This window comes from Capricornis sumatraensis, chromosome 19 (assembly GCF_032405125.1).
Source record: "Capricornis sumatraensis isolate serow.1 chromosome 19, serow.2, whole genome shotgun sequence".
NCBI classification, from domain to species: Eukaryota; Metazoa; Chordata; class Mammalia; order Artiodactyla; family Bovidae; genus Capricornis; species Capricornis sumatraensis.
The window spans coordinates 32,259,716-32,281,669 of NC_091087.1; the positions used below are offsets into that span (position 1 = coordinate 32,259,716).

The following is a 21,954-nucleotide window of genomic DNA, read 5'->3' on the forward strand; positions in this document are numbered from 1 at the left end:
CAGGCCTGGCCTGGCCTCTGTCTGGAAACTCCGTGCCTGCGTCTGAGCATTAGCGCTCAGATGTCTGGGCTCTGGGGCTGGGTAGGCTTCTCTGGGTGACTGTGCTCTCCCTCTGAGTGGGCTTCCCTGGCCCTCCCGGGGGTCAGTGCTGCGGTCGGGCTCCTAGTCTGTCCCCTGCCAGATTCACCTTCCCTGGGGCTCCTGGAGACCCCTCAGGTGGGCCACCTGGTAATCATTCCAATGTTCCAGCACATTCAGGTTGAATAGGGAGGCAGGTTCACCTGGTGAATTGGTTCCAGGGCACAGGGATCGGGCATAAAGTCAATGGGCAGCAGGTGAGGCTGCGGCTGTGCTCTCCTTCCCGTCCACTCTCTCCTCCGAAGAGAACAGAGCTGCCCTTCGTCTCTCAGCCCAGCTCTCCTGTTTTCTCAGCACCTCAGCGGGACCAGAAAGACAAAGCCTGCCAGAACCAAGGTAGTGTGTTCACCTCTAGCATGAGCTTTCAAAGCCGCAAAAATCACACAGAACCAAAGTGAAAACAGGAGGGGCCTGACTTCTCATGGACAATTGAGGGGAGAAAAGACTGACCCTAGACTTCTTTCTAGGGTCCCTGGAGGTCGCAGGAACCTGGCTTTTTTATACATTGGGAACTGCCAACCACAGCCACGGTGTCCTTGTCCTGACAGAGGGGATGTGTGACCCCCCCAAGTGAGGGGTCTGGGTACTGTGTGAGTCTCACCTCATTTGCATGGGTCAGGATCATGTGTAGAGAGAGACCACACACAGACAACTAGGAAAAAGGGAAGAATACAGGGGCGCTTCACTTGTTTAGGAATTCATGCTTTACGGTGTTCACTTTATACAGGCCTGTGCCTGTCTGCCCCTTTACCCCCATGAGGTTCACCCTCCCTGAGGCTCCTGGAGACTCCTCAGGTGGCTACCTGGTAATTATTCCAATTCACCAGCACAAGCATGGCGGGAGGGAGGTAGGTTCACCTGGTGAATTGATTGCAGGGCACATAGATCAGACAAAAGGCCAATGGGTAGCAGGTGAGGTTGCTGCTGTGATCTCCTTCCAGGCAACTGTCCCTACTCAGGACAGACCAGACCTGCCCCTCATCTCCCAGCCCTGCATCTGGCATGTTTTCTCAACACTTCAGTGGAACAAGAAAGGACCGAGCCTGCCAGAACCAAGGTGGTGTGTTCAACATTATCATGACAGCTGTAGAAACAGTTAATATCACACAGAACCAAAGGGAAAAGAGGAAGACTTCACTGGGACAAGTATGAAGAGAGGAGACTGACCTTACACTTCCTCCTACCATCCCAGGGGGCTATAGGAACACACTTGCTTCCACTTTAGGGGCCCAATTGGCAGAGACCTGGTGACCTACCCAAGGGTCATGGCACCCCAGGTCTGGGGATTGTGTGGGCTCACCCCCATCCACATGGGTCAGGTTCCTGTACCCGGAGACCCCATATCTGCTCTTTACCTCCAGTGTGTCCTGTCTCCTCAGAGATTCCCAGTTTCTGAATTGAGGGTGTTGCCCTGATTAACCTGTGGTCCTTTTCCTTCTCTGCACCTTGTCGCATTCACTTGAGGTCAGGCACCTTTGAGTGGGTTGCTGTTCTGTGTTCTGCTGAGTGAAAATGTTTGGAGGTGTCATATTAATATCATAGCATATCACATGCTAATTCATAGGTCACCACTGTCTGGTTTCCCCTTCACCAATCTCAGGTAATTTAATTTTTATTTATTTTACAGGGGAGTAGAGTTGATTTCCACTGTCTTGTTGGTACAGGAACTTGATTTGATTCTACATAGAAGTATATCTATTCTTTATCCAGTTTTTTCCTTATATAGGTTATTACAGTTTTTCAGTAGAGTTCCCTGTTCTATTCAGTAGGGCCTATTTGATTATCAGTTTGATAAATATTAGTGTTTATAACATACACACACACACACAGAAGGCAATGGCACCCCACTCCAGTACTCTTGCCTGGAAAATCCCATGGGTGGAGGAGCCTGGTGGGCTGCAGTCCATGGGGTCGCAAAGAGTCTGACACAGCTGAGTGACTTCACTTTCACTTTTCACTTTCATGCATTGGAGAAGGAAATGGCAACCCACTCCAGTGTTCTTGCCTGGAGAATTCCAGGGACGGCGGAGCCTGGTGGGCTGCCATCTCTGGGGTCGCACGGAGTCGGACACAACTGAAGCAACTTAGCAGCAGCAGGTCCCATTAATTTATTTTTGTTTTATTCTTCATGATTTTAAGACGTGGGTTGGAAAAGGACTTGCTGCATTTTATGTCAAAGTGTGTTCTGCTCCTTTCCTCAAGAGTTTCATTATATCCGTCCTTTTATTTAGGTCTTTATTTGGAGTTTATGTTTATGCATGCACCAGGGGGTATTCTAATTACACTCTCATTATCATCTCTTTAAAAACCTGCACACCATTCTCCATAGTCTATTACTAATTTAATTATATTTTCACTAACAGTGTAGGAGGGTTTCCTTTTTTCCACATTTTTCTAGCATTTATTGTTTGTCGACTTTTGGACAATGGCAATTGTGAATCATATGAGGAAATACCTCATTGGAATTTTGATTTGCATTTCTCTAATATTTAGTGACGGTGACATATTTTAATGTGATTTTTTTAAAGGGTGTGAGTTAAACTTACCACCTGAAATTGGCCACTTGAACACCTGCTTTGTTTTGAATTCTTTTTGGATGTCCAATCCTAAGACCTCAAATGTTGTGTTTTTTCCTTACAGAGCTTGAATCCTTGTGAATGTTAAAGGCCCAACGGCCTAACTTTTCATCATGTAATCACAGAAAATGGCCACAAGGTGGCAGCACTTCTTCATGCCACAATTTTTTTTTTTTAATCTGTAATTTCGTTGCTATTTTATATCGGAATAGAGTCGTTTCTGATGTGGTATTTGTTTACGATGTACAGGAATTCAATTTAGTCATATATGGATATTTATTCATTCTCTTTCAGGTTCTTTTTTGCATATAGGTGATTACAGTATGTTCAATAAACTTCCCTCTGCTTTTCAGCAATTAATTTTTGATCATCTTTTTGATTATATATTAATATGTATATGTTAACTCCAAACTCCTAATTTCTCATGCCTGTATCTGGAGGCTCTGCAGAGGGCAAAGGCACTCTAGGTTCTTTGTGGAGGCACACTGCCTGCCACATGCTCCCAGTTCCCTCAGCCCCAGGACACTCAGCCTTGGGACCCAAGCCAGTCAGGCTCCAGGGATGTGACAGCAGCCTAGGTCACTATGGCCTGAGGGAAATAGAGTCAGCATTTCTTCTTATTTTTCTTTTTAATGTTTTTATCCTATAATTTGAACTGGAGTAAATAGGTGAATTACAATCATGTGGGTTGTTATCTAGGATAACTTGATTCACTTCACAGATGTATATACATTATTTTTCGGTTTTTTATGTGTAGGTAATCACATAGTGTTGCATATGTTTCCTTGTGTTGCACAGTAGGTCCTGGTGACTTTATAAATAGCACTGTGCATATATATATTAGTCTCAAGCAGCTCGTTTCTCCCTCACCGATAGCCTTCTATGTTGGTGAGCAGTTGTTTCTTTTCTAAGTCTATGAGGTTGTATCTATTTAAAAAAGAAGTTCATTTTCATCCATTTTTAGATTACACCTAGGAGTGATATCATATGATCCTTGTCTGTCCCTGTCTCCCTTACTTCACTTTTTTTTTTTTTGTAGAAAGAGACATTTAATACTTTTTCAAAAAAACATCAGGATTACATTTGGATCTTCCCCAGGCTATGACATCTGTGCCTCCTCCAGATGCTGGTTAACCAGGGGGCCTCAGGGACGAGAAGGGGGGCCTGATGTCCTTGGGGGCTTTATCAGTCACCAGAGGAAAGGAATGTGAGCCAGGCCAAGGGTCCCCTGCTGGCCTGGGCAGCTGCCTACCTTGGTGTGGAGGAGATGCCTGAGCCACTGTCCAGAGAGGGTGTGATGGCTGGCTTGGGACAGGGAGTTGCCTGGGACTCCCCAGGGGTTCCAGCACCAGGGCTCAGGAACATTCACTTATCAAAGCCTTTGTGCTTGACCTTCCACATAGTGGAGGCTGGGCCCCCATGGTCCCGTGTGTGTCTGTAAATGTGTGTGTATGTGTACACGCACTATATGCTGGTCATGGCAGCTTGTGCCAGAGAGAGATGCTCCCTGTGCTTGGCTGGAGATGGGGCGGTGGGCATGAGTGTGTGGGATTCAGTGCCCTGCAGGAGGGCGATGGCCTGTCCTTGGGGGCCCTGGCCTCTGAGACACCCAGCCTTGTCTCTTCGTGAGCCCCCAGCCAGAGGGAAGGGGCGAGGCCCTTCCAGGGAGGTGACATCTGTAGACATTCATGGGCCCAGGGGACCCTGGAAGGGGATTTAAAAGCAGGGTGGTAAGTCTCAGCCAGGGTGTCTTGCATAGACCACCCCATCACACCAACGTTCAGTCCCAGCCTTAAGTCTCTGGGCTGTGAGGGATGGAGGTGGGAGAGGACATGTGCACATGTGTGTGAATGTTGGATGGAGACATGAGAGGATGTGAGTGTGCATGTATGTGTGTGGGAAAGAATGTGTGTTTGAATCTGTGTGTGTGAGAAAGAGGTGGGGGGAGAGAAGGAGGTCCACCTGGAGTCACCCATCCCTGGAAAGGGGTAGGAGTTAGTGTTTCTAAGAGCACCTTAGTGTGAGCCTCCTGGGGCGAGCGGGTAGGCCGGGGGCAGAGTCTAGAGCAGCAAGATGGGGAACACTGCCCAGCCCCAAGATGGCCATGCGGAGTGGGGAAGGGAGCCCCTTGGCGGTGAGTGCTAGTGTAAACGGGGACCCTGCTGCCCCTGGACCGGCCACAAGCACTGCCCTGGCCGTGTGGAATGCAGAGATCTGGACGGAGGGGTGGTCACTGGGGCAGCGGCACCAGCACCTCCACGTAGCTGAGGGGGAAGAAGCCTGACTGGCCGGCCGTCCAGCATGCCCTCGTACCAGTTCTCATCGATCTGGTTGGTCAGCGTGATGATGTCGCCCTCATGGAAGCCCAGCTCCCCATCGATCTCAGGCTCGAAGTCGTATAGGGCCTTGCAGCTCGGCTGGTCCAGGGGTGGCATGCTCCTGCTGGGGGTCCAAATGGGCTTGTCAGAAGATCGGAAAGATGATGAAGCTGTGATCTTGGGGGCCGCGGCACAGGGGAAGCCCCCGTTGGACTGCTCAGGCTCTCCGAGGTCCAGGAGCTCCCGCGGCTTGGGCTTATACTCCCGTTTGGGGCGTGAGGAGGCTTCCCGCATCCTTCGCTTGAGCTTGTCAGCCAGCTCATCCAGGATCTGCACGGCCTGCCGGTGGTAGTCCAGCTGGGCGTCCACCAGGGCAGAGAGCTGGCTCACCTGCTCGATATCAGTCTCCAGGAGGTGGTGCATACTGGTCTCCGCCACCTCCTTGGACTCCTCAAACTTCTCCATGGCCTGACGCAGCTCCTCGTCGGGGATTTTGCCCTGCCGCTTCTTCTTGTAGTCAAAGTCCAGGCGGCGGCCCTCCAGCTTCTTCAGGTGGTGCTGGATCTCCTTCAGGTCCTTGTCACACAGGTTCTGCAGAGGGTTGATGAAGTTCTGCTTGACCTCAATGTCCAGGGAGTCCTTCACCTCAGCCAGGCGCTTCATGGATTCCCCGGCATCCAGCAGGGCGTCACCAAAGTTGGACTCGCCGCCCAGCTCCTTCCCATGGCGGATCATGCACTCGCCCAGCAGGCCCTCCGACTGTGGGTAGCCGCGGTTCTTCACCTGCCCTCGGATCTTGGATACCGTGTTGAGCATTGTCAGCTTGACCCGAGAGGCTGGGTTGGGGTGCAGGTACTCAATGGTTCTGGCCAACACTTCTGTCACAGCCTTGCTGGTGACATCCACCTTCTCCATCTCTTTGAAGTCATCGTCAAGCTTGGTCCCTTCTGCCCCTCCGACCTTCTCACTGACCAGCTGGCTCGCCTTGTAGAACTGCTTCTTCAGCCCAGCCACCGACATGCTGCCTCCCGCCGTCGGGCCTGCCGCCCGGACACAGCGAACTGGAGGGACCGCGCAGGCGACGGTTTCCGGGCGCCACCAACCCCCAGCGCGCCTCAACGGGCGCCTCAACGGGCGCCTACGGCACGGCCTCCGCCGCCCTCAAGCCAGCCCCGCCCGCCCCGGAGCCGCCTCAGACCCTCGCGAGCCCGCGCGGCCAGGATATTACATGGCAACCACACACTTCCGGTGCCGGCCCCAGCGCGCGCACGCGCGCCCTGAGCCCCCGTCTCCCCTTACTTCACTTTGAATGATCATCTCTAATTTCTTTTTCTGTGACTGCACTTGGCATTATTTCCTACCTCTTTATAGCTGAGAAATATTGCATTGTGTATAGGTACCCTATCATCTGTATCCATTCATCTGAAATTTCTACAATTAGCTTGTTTCCCAGACTTGGCTGTTGCATCTTTGGGCTATGATTGCAGGGGTGTCCTTTACATTTTTTTATTTTTTCTGGATTTAGATTCCTGGGTCTTAAAGTACTTCTATGTTGTTTTTCAAATGACTCTCCATACTGTTCTCCCTACTGAAGGGACCTATGTACATTGTGATCAACAGTTCAGGAGGGTTTCCTTGTCTCTACACCCTCTCCAGCATTTATTCTTTTCTAAATAATTTTACTTATTCATTTGTCTTTGGTTGCACTGGGCCTCAGTTGCAGAAATCCAGCTCTCTCTATCTGCAGTGAGCGGGGCTACTCTGTAGTTTCACTGTAGAATGAGGCTCCTCCTTGTGGTGGCTTCTGGCTGCAGAAAGCGGGCTCTGGAGCACCAGGCTTCAGGAGTCGTGGCAGGAGGCCTCAGCAGTTGTAGTCCGGGGGCTCTAGGGCACAGGGTCCACAGTTGTGGCGCATGGGGGCTTAGTGGCCCCACTGATGTGGAATCTCCTGAGACCAAGGTTTCAATCTGCTTCTCCTGCATTGCCAGGCACATTCTTCACACTGCACCACCAGGGACGTCCTAGCATTTATTCTTTAAGATGTTTTAAGATGACCATTCTGACCAATGTGAGTGATTAGCTCCTTGGACTTGGATTTGTGTTTTTCTAATAATTAGTGATGCTGAGAATAGTTTCATGTGCCTAAGTACAATCTGTAGGTCTTCCTGAGATAAATAACCATTTCAATCTTTCCCCATTTTGTTCTTAGTTGTATGTATTGTTGATATTAAGTTGCACAAGCTGTTCCTAGGTTTTGGAGATGAATCCCTTCTGGGTATCTTCCTTGGCAAATATTTTTTCCTATTTCAAAAATTTATTCCTGATCTCAAAAATAGCAGAATAATGTTTGTTTCTAAGACAAATCATTCAATATCACAGTAATCCAAGTCTATGCTTCAACCAGTAATGCTGAAGAAGCTGAAGTTGAACGTTTCTATGAAGACCTACAAGACCTTCTAGAACTAACACCCAAAAAAGATGTCCTTTTCATTATAGGGGACTGGAATGAAAAAGTAGGAAGTCTACAGATACCGGGAGTAACAGGCAAGTTTGGGCTTGGAGTACAAAATGAAACAGGTAAAAACTAACAGAGTTTTGCCAAGAGAACACCCAGGTAATAACAAACACCCTCTTCCAACAACACAAGAGAAGACTCTACACATGGACATCACCAGATGGTCAACACCGAAATCAGATTGATTATATTCTTTGCAGCCAAAGATGGAGAAGCTCTATACAGTCAGCAAAAACAAGACGGGGAGCTGACTGTGGCTCAGATCATGAACTCTTTAGTGCTACATTCAGACTTAAATTGAAGAAAGTAGGGAAAACCACTAGACCATTCAGGTATGACCTAAATCAAATCCCTTATGCTTATACAGTGGAAGTGAGAAATAGATTCAAGGGACTAGATCTGATTGACAGAGTGCCTGATGAACTATGGACGGAGGTTCCTCAGAGTGTACAGGAGGCAGTGATCAAGACCATTGCCAAGAAAAAGAAACCTTTGCAAAAAAGGCCAAATGGTTGCCTGAGGGGGCCTTATAAATAGCTGAGAAAAGGAGAGAAGTGAAAGGCAAAGGAGAAAAGGAAAGATATACCCATATGAATGCAGAGATCCAAAGAATAGCAAGGAGAGAGAAGAAAGTATTCCTCAGTGATCAATGCAAAGAAATAGAGGAAAACAACAGAATGGGAAAGACTAGAGATCTCTTCAAGAAAATTAGAGATACCAAGGGAACATTTCATGCAAAGATGGGCTCAATAAAGGACAGAAATTGTATGGATCTAACAGAAGCAGAAGATACTAAGAAAAGGTGGCAAGAATACACAGAAGAACTATACAAAAAAGATCTTCATGACCCAGATAATCACGATGGTGTGATCACTCACCCAGAGCCAGACATCCCGGAATGCGAAGTCAGGTGGGCCTTAGGAAGCATCACTATGAACAAAGCTAGTGGAGGTGATGGAATTCCAGTTGAACTATTTCAAATCCTAAAAGGTGATGCTGTGAAAGTGCTGCACTCAATATGCCAGCACATTTGGAAAACTCAGCAGTGGCCACAGGACTGGAAAAGGTCAGTTTTCCTTCCATTCCCAAAGAAAGGCAATGCCAAAGAATGCTCAAACTACTGCACAATTGCACTCATCTCACACGCTAGCAAAGTAATGCTCAAAATTCTCCACGTTGAGGCTTCAACAGTACATGAACCGTGAACTTCCAGATGTTCCAGCTGGATTTAGAAAAGGCAGAGGAACCAGAGATCAAACTGCCAACATCCGCTGGAACATCAAAAAAGCAAGAGAGTTCCAGAAAAACATCTACTTCTGCTTTATTGACTACAAAGCCAAAGCCTTTGACTGTGTGGATCACAACAAACTGTGGAAAATCCTTACAGAGATGGGAATACCAGACCACCTGACCTGGCTCCTGAGAAATCTGTATGCAGGTCAAGAAGCAACAGTTAGAACTGGACATGGAATGACAGACTGGTTCCAAATTGGGGAAAGAGTACGTCACCCTGCTTCTTTAACTTATATGCAGAGTACACCATGAGAAACGCTGGGCTGGATGAAGCACAGGCTGGAATCAAGATTCCTGGGAGAAATATCAATAACCTCAGATATTCAGATGATACACCCTTATGGCAGAAAGTGAAGAAGAACTAAAGAGCCTGTTGATGAAAGTGAAAGAAGAGAGTGAAAAAGTTGGCTTAAAACTCAACATTCAGAATACTAAGATCATGGCATCTGGTCCCATCACTTCATGGCAAATACTTGAGGAAACAATGGAAACAGTGAGAGATTTTATTTTGAGGATCTCCAAAATCACTGCAGATGTGATGTGACTGCAGCCATGAAATTAAAAGATGCTTGCTCCTTGGAAGTAAAGCTATGACCAACCAAGACAGCATATTCAAAAGCAGAGACATTACTTTGCCATCAAAGTCGGTCTAATCAAAGCTATGGTTTTTCAGTGGTCATGTATGGATGTGAGAGTTGGACTATAAAGAAAGCTTAGCACTGAAGAATTGATGCTTTTGACCTGTGGTGTTGGAGAAGACTCTTGAGAGTCCCTTGGACTGCAAGGAGATCCAACCAATCCATCCTAAAGGAGATCTGTCCTGAATATTCATTGGAAGGACTGATGCTGAAGCTGAAACTCCAATACTTTGGCCACCTGATGCAAAGAACTGACTCATTTGAAAAGACCCTGATGCTGGGAAAGATTGAAGGTGGGAAGAGAAGAGGACAACAGAGGATGAGATGGTTGGATGGCATCACCAACTCGATGGACATGAGTTTGAGTAAGCTCCAGGAGTTGATAATGGATGGGGAGGCCTGGCATGCTGCAGTCCATGGGGTCGCAGAGAGTCAGACATGACTGAGCAACTGAACTGAACTGATTTTGAGGATTTTCCTTGCCTTTCCTTGAGGATTTCCTTTAGGTATACAAATGCTTTTAAGGTTAATTCAGTCCCACTTTCTGATTTGTGGTTTATTTTTCATTATTCTAGGAGAGGGACCTATAAAGGACTTGCTGCATTTTATGTCAGATTGTGTCCTGTTTATATTTTTCTCAAGGATTTCATAGTATCCGTCATTACATCTAGATATTTATGCTCTCTGGTGTTTATTTTGTGTTTGGTGTTAGGATGTTTTCTAATTTCATTCTCATTTTCATGGTTGAAGGGATCCTCACGGTATCCTCCCGAGTGGGTGTTCCCCATTTGTATCCCAAGCTCCGTGGAGGAGGGTTTCCTTGTCTGCACACCCTCTCAGCACTCATTGTTTGCAGAGTGTTTGGCAACGGCCATTCCTCCTGGTGTGATGTGATACCTCAGTGTAGTTTAAAATTGCATTTCTCTAATGTTTAGTGATGTTGACATCTTTTCATGTGATTTTTTAAAAAACGTGTGATTTAAACTTACATCTTGAAATTGGCTTCTTTAACGCCTGTCTTGTTTTGGGTTCTCTTTCGATGACAAAGGACATTTCTGGAGGGCACTTGTTTTTTACTTACAGCCCCGGAATCCTTGTGAATATTCAATTCCCAGCAGCACAGCTGTGCATGGTGTTATTACAGAAACTGGCCACAAGGCGGCAGCAGTACTTCATGCCGCGTTGTCTCTCTCTCTCTTCGTCGAGGGGGAGGGGGGGGTCTGTAAATTTCTTGTTATTTTCTATTGGAATACAGTGGATTTCTGATGTGTTTGTGTCAGGTTACAGGAACTCGATTCAGTTACACATAGACGTTTATCTATTCCCTTTCGGGTTCTTTTCGCATATAGGTGATTATAGTGTGTTCAATAAACTTTCCTGTGCTATTCAGTGAGTACTTTAAATTATCTATTTGATATATACTAATATGTACATGTTAATTCCAATCTCTTAATTTCTCCTGCCTGTCTCTGGAGGCTGGGGGCTCTCCAGGGGGCAACAGACACTCCAGGTCCATTTTGGAGACACACTGCCTGCTACATGCTTCCAGCTCCCTCAGCCCCAGGACACTCCATCCTTGGGACCCAAACCAGCCAGGCTCCAGGGATATGACGCCAGCCCAACTCAGTATTTCCTGAGGGAAATAGAGTCAGAATTTCTTTTTCATTTTTTCTGTTTTCATCCCATCATTTGAACTGTGGGTTGGAAACATCCCCTGAAGGAGAGCATGGCAACCCACTCCAGTATTCCTGCCTGGAGAATCCCATGGACAGAGGAGCCTGGCGGGCTACAGTCCATGGGGTCGCACAGAGTCAGACACGACTGAGCGACTAAGCATAGCATAATGCAGTGAATTACAGTCTTGTGGGTTTTTTGTTTTTTGCTTTTCCTTCTACCACAAATTGTTTCGCTTTTACATGGATGTATATATGATTTGTTGGGGATTTTTCCCTCATAGATTAATACAGCGTGTGGAATCAGTTTCCTTGTGTTACCTGGTGGGTCTTGGTCTCTTACTTTATCAATAGTAGTGTGCATATCTTAGTCTGAAGCAGCTCATTTCTCCACGCCCCACATCTTTATATCTGGTGACCGGAAGTTTCTTTTCTAAGTCTGGGAGCCTGTGTCTCCAGGCAATAAGCTCATTTGTATCCCTCTTTAGTTTATACCTAGAAGTGATATCATCTGATACTTGTCTTTCCTCGTCTCCCTCACTTCACTTGGAATGATCGTCTCCACTGTCTTTCCTGAGGCTGGACGTGGCATTATTTCCTGCCTCTTTATGGTTGAGAAATATTCCGCTGTGCACATGGACTTGTCTGAATCCATTCGTCTGTGCTTCTACAACTAGCTTGCTTTCCTGTCTTGGCTGTTGTACCTAGTGGGGCCGAAATCGCAGGTTACGTGTCTATTAAAATTGTGGTCGTCTCGACCCAGCTGCCTCGACTCTAGCCCAGTCCAGACATGAGACTCAAGCCTGCTCAGGCTCCGGGAATGGGAGAGCAGCCCAACTCAGGGAGGTCGTGGGGAATAAACTAGGCACTGCTGTTCTGTTCCTTTTCTTTAGTCTCGTGCCTGTGCTGTCTTGGAGTAGGGTCACTTTGCAGTTTCGTGCTTGTGTTCAGATTGCAGCCACCTGATTCACTTATGCCACATACAGACAGCATATCTGTTCTTTTCTGGATCCTGTTGCCATAGAGGTTACTGCAGAAGGTCGAGTAGAGCACCCTGTGCTGACCATCAGGCCCTTCCTGAGTGTCTAGAGAGAGAGATATTTCTGTGTATAGTAGGAAGGAAGGAAAGAGATACCCTTCTGGGTTCTCTATTATAGATACAGATTTCTGTGTATATCTTAGCCCTGACGTCCTAATTCATCCTTGCTCTTTCACTTTTTTGGGGGAACTTCTGCTTGTATTTGAATTCTCAAGAGTCACTATTTTTGTTGTAAATTTGTTCCATTGTATCTCTTTTTGTATTTTGCCTATAAGGCAAAATTGTCTTTCTCCATCCAACTGACTTCACTTAGTCTATGACCCTCCAAGGTCGATCCTTGTGACAATTAGTGGCACAATTTCAGTGGCCATTTTACATGACTGAGTAATAGTCCATTGTATGTATGTACACATCTTTAACCTTTAATCTGTCAGGTGACATCTGGCTGGTTCTGTGTCTTGGCTCTGTAGCGAATGATGGGGTGCCTGTGTCTTTTTCACTGGCGGTTTTCTCAGGATATGGGCCCAGGTGTGGGTATGTCAGGCCATGGGCTGAGCCCCTGAAGCTTTAGTTTCTGCCCTGAGGAGACTGTCCTTTCTAGGGGCTATTTCCAGTGTCCATTCACACTGACCGCGTAGGGGGGTTTCCTCTCCGCCTGGCTCTCTCCCTTGTTTATTGTTTGTAGACTTGTGAGGATGACCACTCTGACAGGTGGGAATTGATTTCTTGGTGTCTTTTAGATCGGCATTCCTTCTGCAATAATTGGGGATGTTGAGCATCTTGTCCTGTGGCCGTTTGGGGATTTGGGGGATGTGGGGAAAATTTACCTGTTGCAGTTGGCTTCTTGAAAGTTCATTGTGTTTGGAATTTATTTCTTCAATAACCGTCCCAGGACCTTTCCTGAGGGCAGCTGTCATTAACAGCCCCACAGACCTTGTGAATTGGAGGTGCCAGTAAGCACAAAAGATTGAGTTGTAGTTACAGGAAATGTCCACAAGGCGGCAGCACTTTTGCATGCCCGACTCTGGTTCCATCTGCGACCAGAGCCTTAGGGAAGGCCGGCTTCCTGGCCCAGTGAATTAGAGTGGCCTATGTCTGAGCAAACACCCAAGTGCTTGAGTCTCACTACTCCTTCCCCCTAAAGCTTTACCCCTCCCCACAAGATTCATGCCTACCTGGGGCACCGTTCCCTGCTGAAGCACCTAGAAGGCTGCACTCTCAGGAAGGAGGCTTCAGCAGGGGACCCCAGCGCCAGGGCCCTGGATACTTGGGAGCTTTACCCTGTATCCTCGAGGCCAGCGGACTACGCCACCATCTTTGGGTGCAGTAGGGATGCTTGTCCTAGCCGGAAAAAAACAGACAGTACAGGTTTAAGAGGCATCTCTATGAAGGGGACCCTGCCTGGCTGTCTCAACCCCACCCCAGTGCAGCCCTGGGACTCTGGTCTACTCAGGGTCCAGGGAGCGAATAGTAGCGCAAGTCAGCAAGGTCGGGGGGATATAATAGGCGTTACTTTTCTTTTTCTTTTCTTTAATCTCATGCCAATGCTATGTCGAAGTATAGTCAATTTGCAGTTTTGTGATTCTCAGTGTACAGTCCACTATTCAGTTAAGACATATATACATATACAGCGTATCTGTTCTTTTTATCCATTCTTTTGCCGTAAATATAATTGAACAAGGCTGAATAGAATTCCTGTGCTAAAAATCAGGCCCTTGTGGATTATCTATTACGGATACAGGTTTCTATGTATAAGGTAGTAGTAACCTCCTAATATGTACCTGGCACTTTCTTTTTTTTTTTTTTTTTAACAATTATTCATGTTTGATCTGAGTCTCTTTTTATGTTATAAATTACTTCCTCTGTATGTCTTTTTTTCCGTTTTTCCCTCCAGGGACATCATCTGCTATTTTCTTCCTCTGCTCATTTAGTGTGCTTTCCTCCAAGGTCCATGCTTGTGGGGACCACTGGCATAATTTCATAATTTCAGTGGCGATATTTGAAGACTGAGTAATAGCCCCTTGTATATATGTACCACATTTCTTTAAGATTGTATCTGTCAGTGGACTTTTTCTTGGGTCTGAGTCTTGGCGGTTGGAGGTACCACTACAGTGAAAGCTGAGGTGCATGTGTAATTTTGTTTTTGTTTTTGTTTTTTTCTGCATGTGTAATTTTGAATGGAGGTTTTTCCAAATGTAGGCCCAGGTGTGGGTATTAGAATTCTAGCTTTAGTTCTCTTGACTGTTTTGTTCTGGCCAGTGTCTGTTCGCAGGCAACACGAAGGGGGATTCCATCGCCTCCCGGCTCTCCCCTCCACGTACTGCTGCAGACAGTTAGGACGGCCATTCTGTCAGATGGGATTTGATCTCTTGTTGTCGTTTTGATCGGCATCTCTTCTGTAATGATTCAGGATGCTGAGCATCTTGTCCTGTGGTTGTTTAGGTTCTTTTTTCTTTCCTTAAAGGGTATGAGGAAAATTGACCTTTGAAATTGGTTTCTTGAAAGTCGATTGTGTTTGGCATTTATCTCTAATACCTGCCGCAGGACCTTTCTGAGGGCAGCTGGCTTTAACATCCCCATCAGTTCAGTTCAGTCGCTCAGTCGTGTCCGACTCTTTGCAACCCTATGAATCGCAGCACGCCAGGCCTCCCTGTCCATCACCATCTCCCGGAGTTCACTCAGACTCATGTCCATCGCGTTGGTGATGCCATCCAGCCATCTCATCCTCTGTCTTCCCCTTTTCCTCCTGCCACCAGTCCCTCCCAGCATTAAAGTCTTTTCCAGTGAGTCAACTCTTTGCATGAGGTGGCCAAAGTACTGGAGTTTCAGCTTTAGCATCATTCCTTCCAAAGAACACCCAGGGCTGATCTCCTTTAGAATGGACTGGTTGGATGCCCTTGCAGTCCAAGGGACTCTCAAGAGTCTTCTCCAACACCACAGTTCAAAACCATCAATTCTTCAGCGCTCAGCTTTCTTCACAGTCCAACTCTCACAACCATACATGACCACTGGAAAAACCATAGCCTTGACTAGACGGATCTTTGTTGGCAAAGTAATGTCTCTGCTTTTCAATATGCTATCTAGGTTGGTCATAACCTCTCTTCCAAGGAGTGAGCATCTTTTAATTGGCTGCAGTCACCATTTGCAGTGATTTTGGAGCACAAAAAAATAAAGTCTGACACTGTTTCCACTGTTTCCCCATCTATTTCCCATGAAGTGATGGGACCAGATGCCATGATCTTCGTTTTCTGAATGTTGAGCTTAAAGCCAACTTTTTCACTCTCCTCTTTCACTTTTATCAAGAGGCTTTTTAGTTCCTCTTCACTTTCTGCCATAAGGATGGTGTCATCTGCATATGTGAGGTGATTGATATTTCTCCCTGCAATGCCTTCCTAATTGCAGGTGCCAGTCAGCGCTGGTGGGAAAGTTGTTCTTACAGGAAATGTCCACAAGGCGGCAGCACTTCTTCATGCTCAGCTCTGGTTCCACCTGCAACCAGAGCCTTAAGGAAAGTCAGCTTCCTGGGATGTGAATTAGAGTGGGGTGTGCCTGAGCAAGCACCCAAGCCCTTCCATCTCACCACCTCTTCCCCCCTGAAGCTTCGCCCCTCCCCTCTAGCCTCATGCTGTACTTGGGCAGTGCTCCCTGCTGGGGTGCCTAGGAGGCTGCACTCTCAAGGAGTCTTGAGCTGGGGTCCCCAGCACGGGGAGACCTGCGATCTGGGCAGTTTTCTGTGTTCCTCCAAGTCAGAGGGTCGGGCCATCCGGATTTCAGTTCACTAAGGATTCTGGTCCCAGCCAGGGCAAACCTGCTCGGCTATCTCGACACCACCCACGTCCATCCCTGGTTTAAGCCTATTCAGCTACCAAGATTCAGATAGCATCCTAAGTCAAACAGATTGGAGGAAATAAACTAGACATTACTTTCCTTTATTTCATGCTGTTGTTATCTTGAAGTCCAGTCTATTTGCAGTTTTGTCTTTGTCCACAGTGTACAATGGACTGATTCAGCTATGACACATATATTATGGGCTTTAGTACTTTTTACTGATTATTTTGCCACACAGTTTATTGAACAAGGTCGAATAAAGTACTCTGTGCTGAACATCAGATCCCTGTGGAACATTTATTAGAGGTATAGTTTCCTTGTACATGTGCAAGAAACGAAGGAAGGAGATAGTCCTTGTGGGTGTTCTGTTACAGCTACAGATTTCTTGGTATATGATAGAGAGAAATATTCCTCTAGATGCGTGCACAGAAGGAAGGATGGAAGGTGGAAAATAATCCTTGTTGCTTAGCTAATACCAATACATATTTCCGCGGGTATGTTAGAAACCCTGGAGAAGGAGATGGCAACCCATCCCAGTATACTTGCCTGGGTAATGCCATGGGCAGAGGAAGCTGGCAGGCTACCATTCAAGGAGTTTGCAAACTTTCTGACACGACTTAGCGACCAAACAACGTTAGAGATACACATTTCAGTGCATGTGTGGAAGGAAGGAAGGAGATAATTCTTGTGTATAATTTATTACAGATACAGATTTCTGTGTATACAGTAGTCACAACCTCCTAATTCATCCCTGGAACTTTCTCTCTCTCTTTTTTTTTTTTTTTGGAATATTTGTGTTTTCATTCCAATTCCAAAGAAAGGAAATGCAAAAGAATGCTCAAAACTACCGCACAATTGCACTCATCTCACATGCTAGATGCTCAAAATTCTCCAAGCCAGGCTTCAGCAATCTGTGAACCGTGAACTCCCTGATGTTCAAGCTGGTTTTAGAAAAGGCAGAGGAACCAGAGATCAAATTTCCCACATCCGCTGGATCATGGAAAAAGCAAGAGAGTTCCAGAAAACTATCTATTTCTGCTTCATTGACTATGCCAAAGCCTTTGACTGTGTGGATCACAATAAACTGTGGAAAATTCTGAAAGAGATGGGAATACCAGACCACCTAACCTGCCTCTTGAGAAATCTGTATGCAGGTCAGGAAGCAACAGTTAGAACTGGACATGGAACAACAGACTGGTTCCAAACAGGGAAAGGAGTACGTCAAGGCTGTATATTGTCACCCTGATTATTTAACTTCTATGCAGAGTGCATCATGAGAAACGCTGGACTGGAAGAAGCACAAGCTGGAATCAAGATTGCCAGGAGAAGTATCAATAACCTCAGATATGCAGATGACACCACCCTTATGGCAGAAAGTGAAGAGGAGCTAAAAAGCCTCTTGATGAAAGTGATAGAGGAGAATGAAAAAGTTGGCTTAAAGATCAACATTCAGAAAACGAAGATCATGGCATCTGGTCCCATCACTTCATGGGAAATAGATGGGGAAACAGTGGAAACAGTGTCAGACTTTATTTTTTGAGCTCCAAAATCACTGCAGGTGGTGACTGCAGCCATGAAATTAAAAGACGTTTACTCCTTGGAAGAAAAGTTATGACCAACCTAGATAGCATATTGAAAAGCAGAGACATTACTTTGCCAACAAAGGTCCGTCTAGTCAAGGCTATGGTTTTTCCAGTGGTCATGTATGGATGTGAGAGTTGGACTATGAAGAAGGGTGAGCGCCGAAGAATTGATGGTTTTGAACTGTGGTGTTGGAGAAGACTCTTGAGAGTCCCTTGGACTGCAAGGGCATCCAACCAGTCCATTCTGAAGGAGATCAGCCCTGGGATTTCTTTAGAAGGAATGATGCTAAAGCTGAAACTCCAGTACTTTGGCCACCTCATGTGAAGAGTTGACTCATTGGAAAAGACTCTGATGCGGGAGGGATTGGGGGCAGGAGAAGGGGACGACAGAGGATGAGATGGCTGGATGGCATCACAGACTCGATGGACGTGAGTCTGAGTGAACTCCGAGAGTTGGTGGTGGACACGGAGGCCTGGCGTGCTGCGATTCATGGGGTCGCAAAGAGTCGGACACGACTGAGCGACTGAGCTGACTGAACTGAACTGAACTGTGTTTGAATCTCAGTGTCGTTTTATGATGCAGATTATTTCCTCTGTATCTCTTTTGTTCAATTTCGCCCTCCAGGCGCATCATCTGCTATTCTGTCTTCCTCTGTTGCTGACTTCACTGAGTGTATTTTCCTCCGAGGTCCATGCTTGTGGGGACCATTGGCATAATCTCATAATTTTATTGGTGATATTTGAAGTCTGAGTAATAGCCCCTTGTATATATGTACAACATTTCCTTAAGATTTAATTTGTCGGTGCACCTTTTCTTGGGTCTGTGTCTTGGCAGTTGGAGGTACCACTGCAGGGAAGGTTGGGGTTCATGTGTCATTTTGAGTGATGATTTTTTTTTTTGTAATATAGGCCCAGGTGTGAGTATTAGAATCCTAGCTCTAATTTAGTTCTCTTGACCTGTTTGTTCTGCCCTGTGCAGGCTATCCCTTCAAGAGACTTGCCAATGTCTGTTCCCAGGGAACATGAAGGGGGTTTCCGTCATCTCCTGGCTCTCTTCTCTGCTTGCAGACTGTGAGGATGGCCATTCTGTCAAATGGGATTTGATTTCTTGTTGTCATTTTGATCAGCGTCACTCCTGTAATACTTCAGGATGCTGAGCATCTTGGCCTGTGGCCATTTGGGTTCTTTTTCTCTCTTTTCTTTCTTTCCTTCCTTAAAGAATGTGAGGAATATTGACCTTTGAAATTGGCTCCTTGAACATAGGTTGTGTTTGGCTCTCATTTCTGCAATACCTGCCTCAGGACCTTTTTTGAGGGCAGCTGTCTTTAACTGCCCCACAGGCCTTTTGAATTGGAGGTGCCAGTCAGCACTGGTGGGCAAGTTTAGTTATAGGAAATGTCCACAAGGCGGCAGCACTTATTCCTGCTCAACTGGTTGCACCTGCACCCAGAGCCTTAGGGAAAGTCGGCTTCCTGGGCTGTTAAACACCCAAGGACTTGAGTCTCCCTACTTCTTCCCCCTAAAGCTTCACCCCTCCCCTTCTGATTCATGCCTTCCTTGGGCACCGCTCCCTGCTGAGGTGCCTAGGAGGCTGCACTCTCAGGAAGGACAGGGGACCCCAGCACCGGAGACCTCGATACTTGGTGACTTTACCCTGTATCCAGAGTCAGGCCACCATTCCTGGGGTTCACTAGGGAGTCTGGCCCCAGCCAGAGAAAACCAGACAGTACAGGCTTAAGAGGAGCCTCAGTGCAGGACACCCTGCACGGCTGTGTGGGCCCCACCCCCAGCCCTGGGACTGAGTCTACTCAGGGTCCAGGGAGGGGATAGCAAGTCACAGAGGTCGAGGGCATAAACTAACACTATATTTCTTTCCTTTTATTTTGTCTCATGCCAGTGCTATGTTGAAGTCTAGTCAATTTGCAGTTTTGTGCTTGTCCTCAGTGAGCAACTGAGACTGGTCGGCCTATACAGCTTGTGTGAGTGATGCCAGGGAAACTTCATAGTGAAGCAGATTTGGAGTCAGACGCAGCCGTGGCAGAAATGGAGATACCGTGAAAGCAAAATGAGAAGAAAGGTAAAAAAGAGAAGCCAAAATCTAGTAAGACTGAAGAGGAACCAGAAGAAAAGGAAGAAATGATTTCTCCCAAAGCTAAAAAGGTTAAAAAGAAAAGGAGAGCCTTCTGAGGTTGACGTGAATTCTCCTAAATCTAAAAAGTCAAAAAAGAGGAGCCATCCTAAGATGGCATTATTTCTCCTAAAACCAAGGTTCAAAAAAATCAAAGGACGCCTGTGAAAAGACAATTGTTCCTCTTAAAACCAAAAAAGTGATAAAAAAATGAAGAGCCTTCTGAGGAAGAATTGGGTGCACCTAAGCCCAAAAAGATGAAGGAAGAAAAAGAAATAAATGGAGAAATTTGAGAGAAAAGCCCCAACCTCAAGAATGGATTCCCTGATTCTGGACCTGACTCCAACTCCAAGGAAGCTGCCAGTGAAGAAAACAGTGAGTTAGACAGGGAATGACTGTGGAGCAAAAAGAAGGAGCTTTCTCTAATTTTCCCATATCTGAAGAAACTATTAAACTTCTCAAAGCCTGTGGGGTGACCTTCCTGGTTCTTATACAAGCAAAGACGTTTCACTATGTCTATACTGAGAAGGATTTGATTGTACAGGTGTGGACAGGAACTGGAAAGACATTCTTCTTTGCTATCCCTTTGGTTGAGAAATTTCTTGGAGAACTGCAAGACTGGAAGAGAGGTCATGCCCCTCAGGTACTGGTTCTTGCACCCACAAGGGAGTTGGCAAGTCAAGTAAGCAGAGACTTCAGTGACATCACAAAAAACCTTGGCAGTGGCTTGTTTTTACGGAGAAATGTCGTGTCAAAGACCACTTGCAGAATGGCAAGCTAGATCTCACCAAACTTAAGCATGTTATCGTGGATGAAGTTGACCAGATGTTGGATATGGGCTTTCCTGATCAAGCGGAAGACATTTTATGTGTGACATACAAGAAAGATTCAGAAGACAATCCCCAAACATTGCTTTTTTCTGCAACTTGCCCCTATTGGGTGTATAATGTTGCTACAAAATACATGAAATCTACATAAGAACAAGTGGGCCTGACTGGTAAAAGGACGCAGAAAACAGCAGTAACTCTAGAGCATCTGGCTATCAAGTGCCATGGGACTCAGAGGACAGCAGTTACTGGAGACGTGACCTGCGTGTACAGTGGTTATCAAGGGCACACTAGCATATTTTGCGAAATGAAGAATAAAGTCCAGGAGTTGTCACAGAATGTGGCTGTAAGACAGGATGCCCAGTCATTACACAGAGACTTCCACAGAAGCAAAGGGAAATCACCCTGAAAGGTTTTCGAAATGGTGATTTTGGAGTTTTGGTTGCAACCAATGTTCCTGCACATGGGTTAGATATCCCCAAGGTCGATCTGGTTGTTCAAAGTTCTCCACCAAAGCATGTGCAATCCTACATTCATCGTTATGGGTGAACAGGTAGAGCCGAGAGGACCGGGGTTTGCATCTGCTTTTACCAGCACAAAGAATACCAGTCAGCCCAAGTGGAGCAAAAAGCAGGAATTAAATTTAAACAAATAGCTGTTCCTTCTGCAACAGAGATAATTAAAGCTTCTAGCAAAGATGCCATCAGGCTCCTGGACTCGGTGCCTCCCACTGCGACTGGTCACTTCAAGCGGTCAGCCGAGCAGCTGGTTGCGGAGAGGGCGCTGCAGAAGCCCTGGCTGCAGCCCTGGCCCGCCTTTCCGGGGCCGTGTCGGTAGACCAGCGCTCCTTGATCAACTCCGAAGCAGGCTCTGTGGCCATGACCTTGTGGTGCTCAGTTGAAATGCCAAACATTAGCTATGCTTGGAAAGAACTTAAAAGGCAGCTGGGTGAGGATATTGATTCCAAAGTGAAGGGAATGGTCTTTCTCAAAGGAAAGCAGGGTGTTTGCTTTGATATCCCTACTGCATCAGTAGCAGAAGTACAGGAAAAGTGGCATGATTCACGCACTGGCCGCTTTCTGTGGCCACAGAGCAACCAGAGCTAGAAGGTCCACGGAAAGGATATCCCAGCTTCCGAGGACAGTGAGAAGGCCATCGAGGCTTCAGGGGAGAGTGCGAGGGCAACCGAGGTGTCAGGGGACAGCAGGAAAGAAGTGGAAGCTTCAGGGGACAGCGATCAGGAGGTGGCAACAAAAGTGACAGATTCCAAAACAAAGGCCAGAAGCAGAGTTTAATAAAGCATTTGGACAGCAATTTGAAGTAGAGGATTTATTTGACAAAAACAGAACTGTGTTCAGCAACGTGGAACAGCATTATTATCAGCAACATTATTTTTCA

At 46.5% G+C, this 21,954-nt stretch overlaps 2 pseudogenes; one reads left to right on the forward strand and one right to left on the reverse strand.

Moving 5' to 3' along the window:
* Positions 1–4,944: 4,944 nt before the first annotated feature.
* Positions 4,945–6,052, reverse strand: LOC138095242 (endophilin-A2 pseudogene; annotated as a pseudogene).
* On the forward strand, positions 6,051–21,703 carry LOC138094956 (nucleolar RNA helicase 2 pseudogene; annotated as a pseudogene).
* Positions 21,704–21,954: the final 251 nt, after the last annotated feature.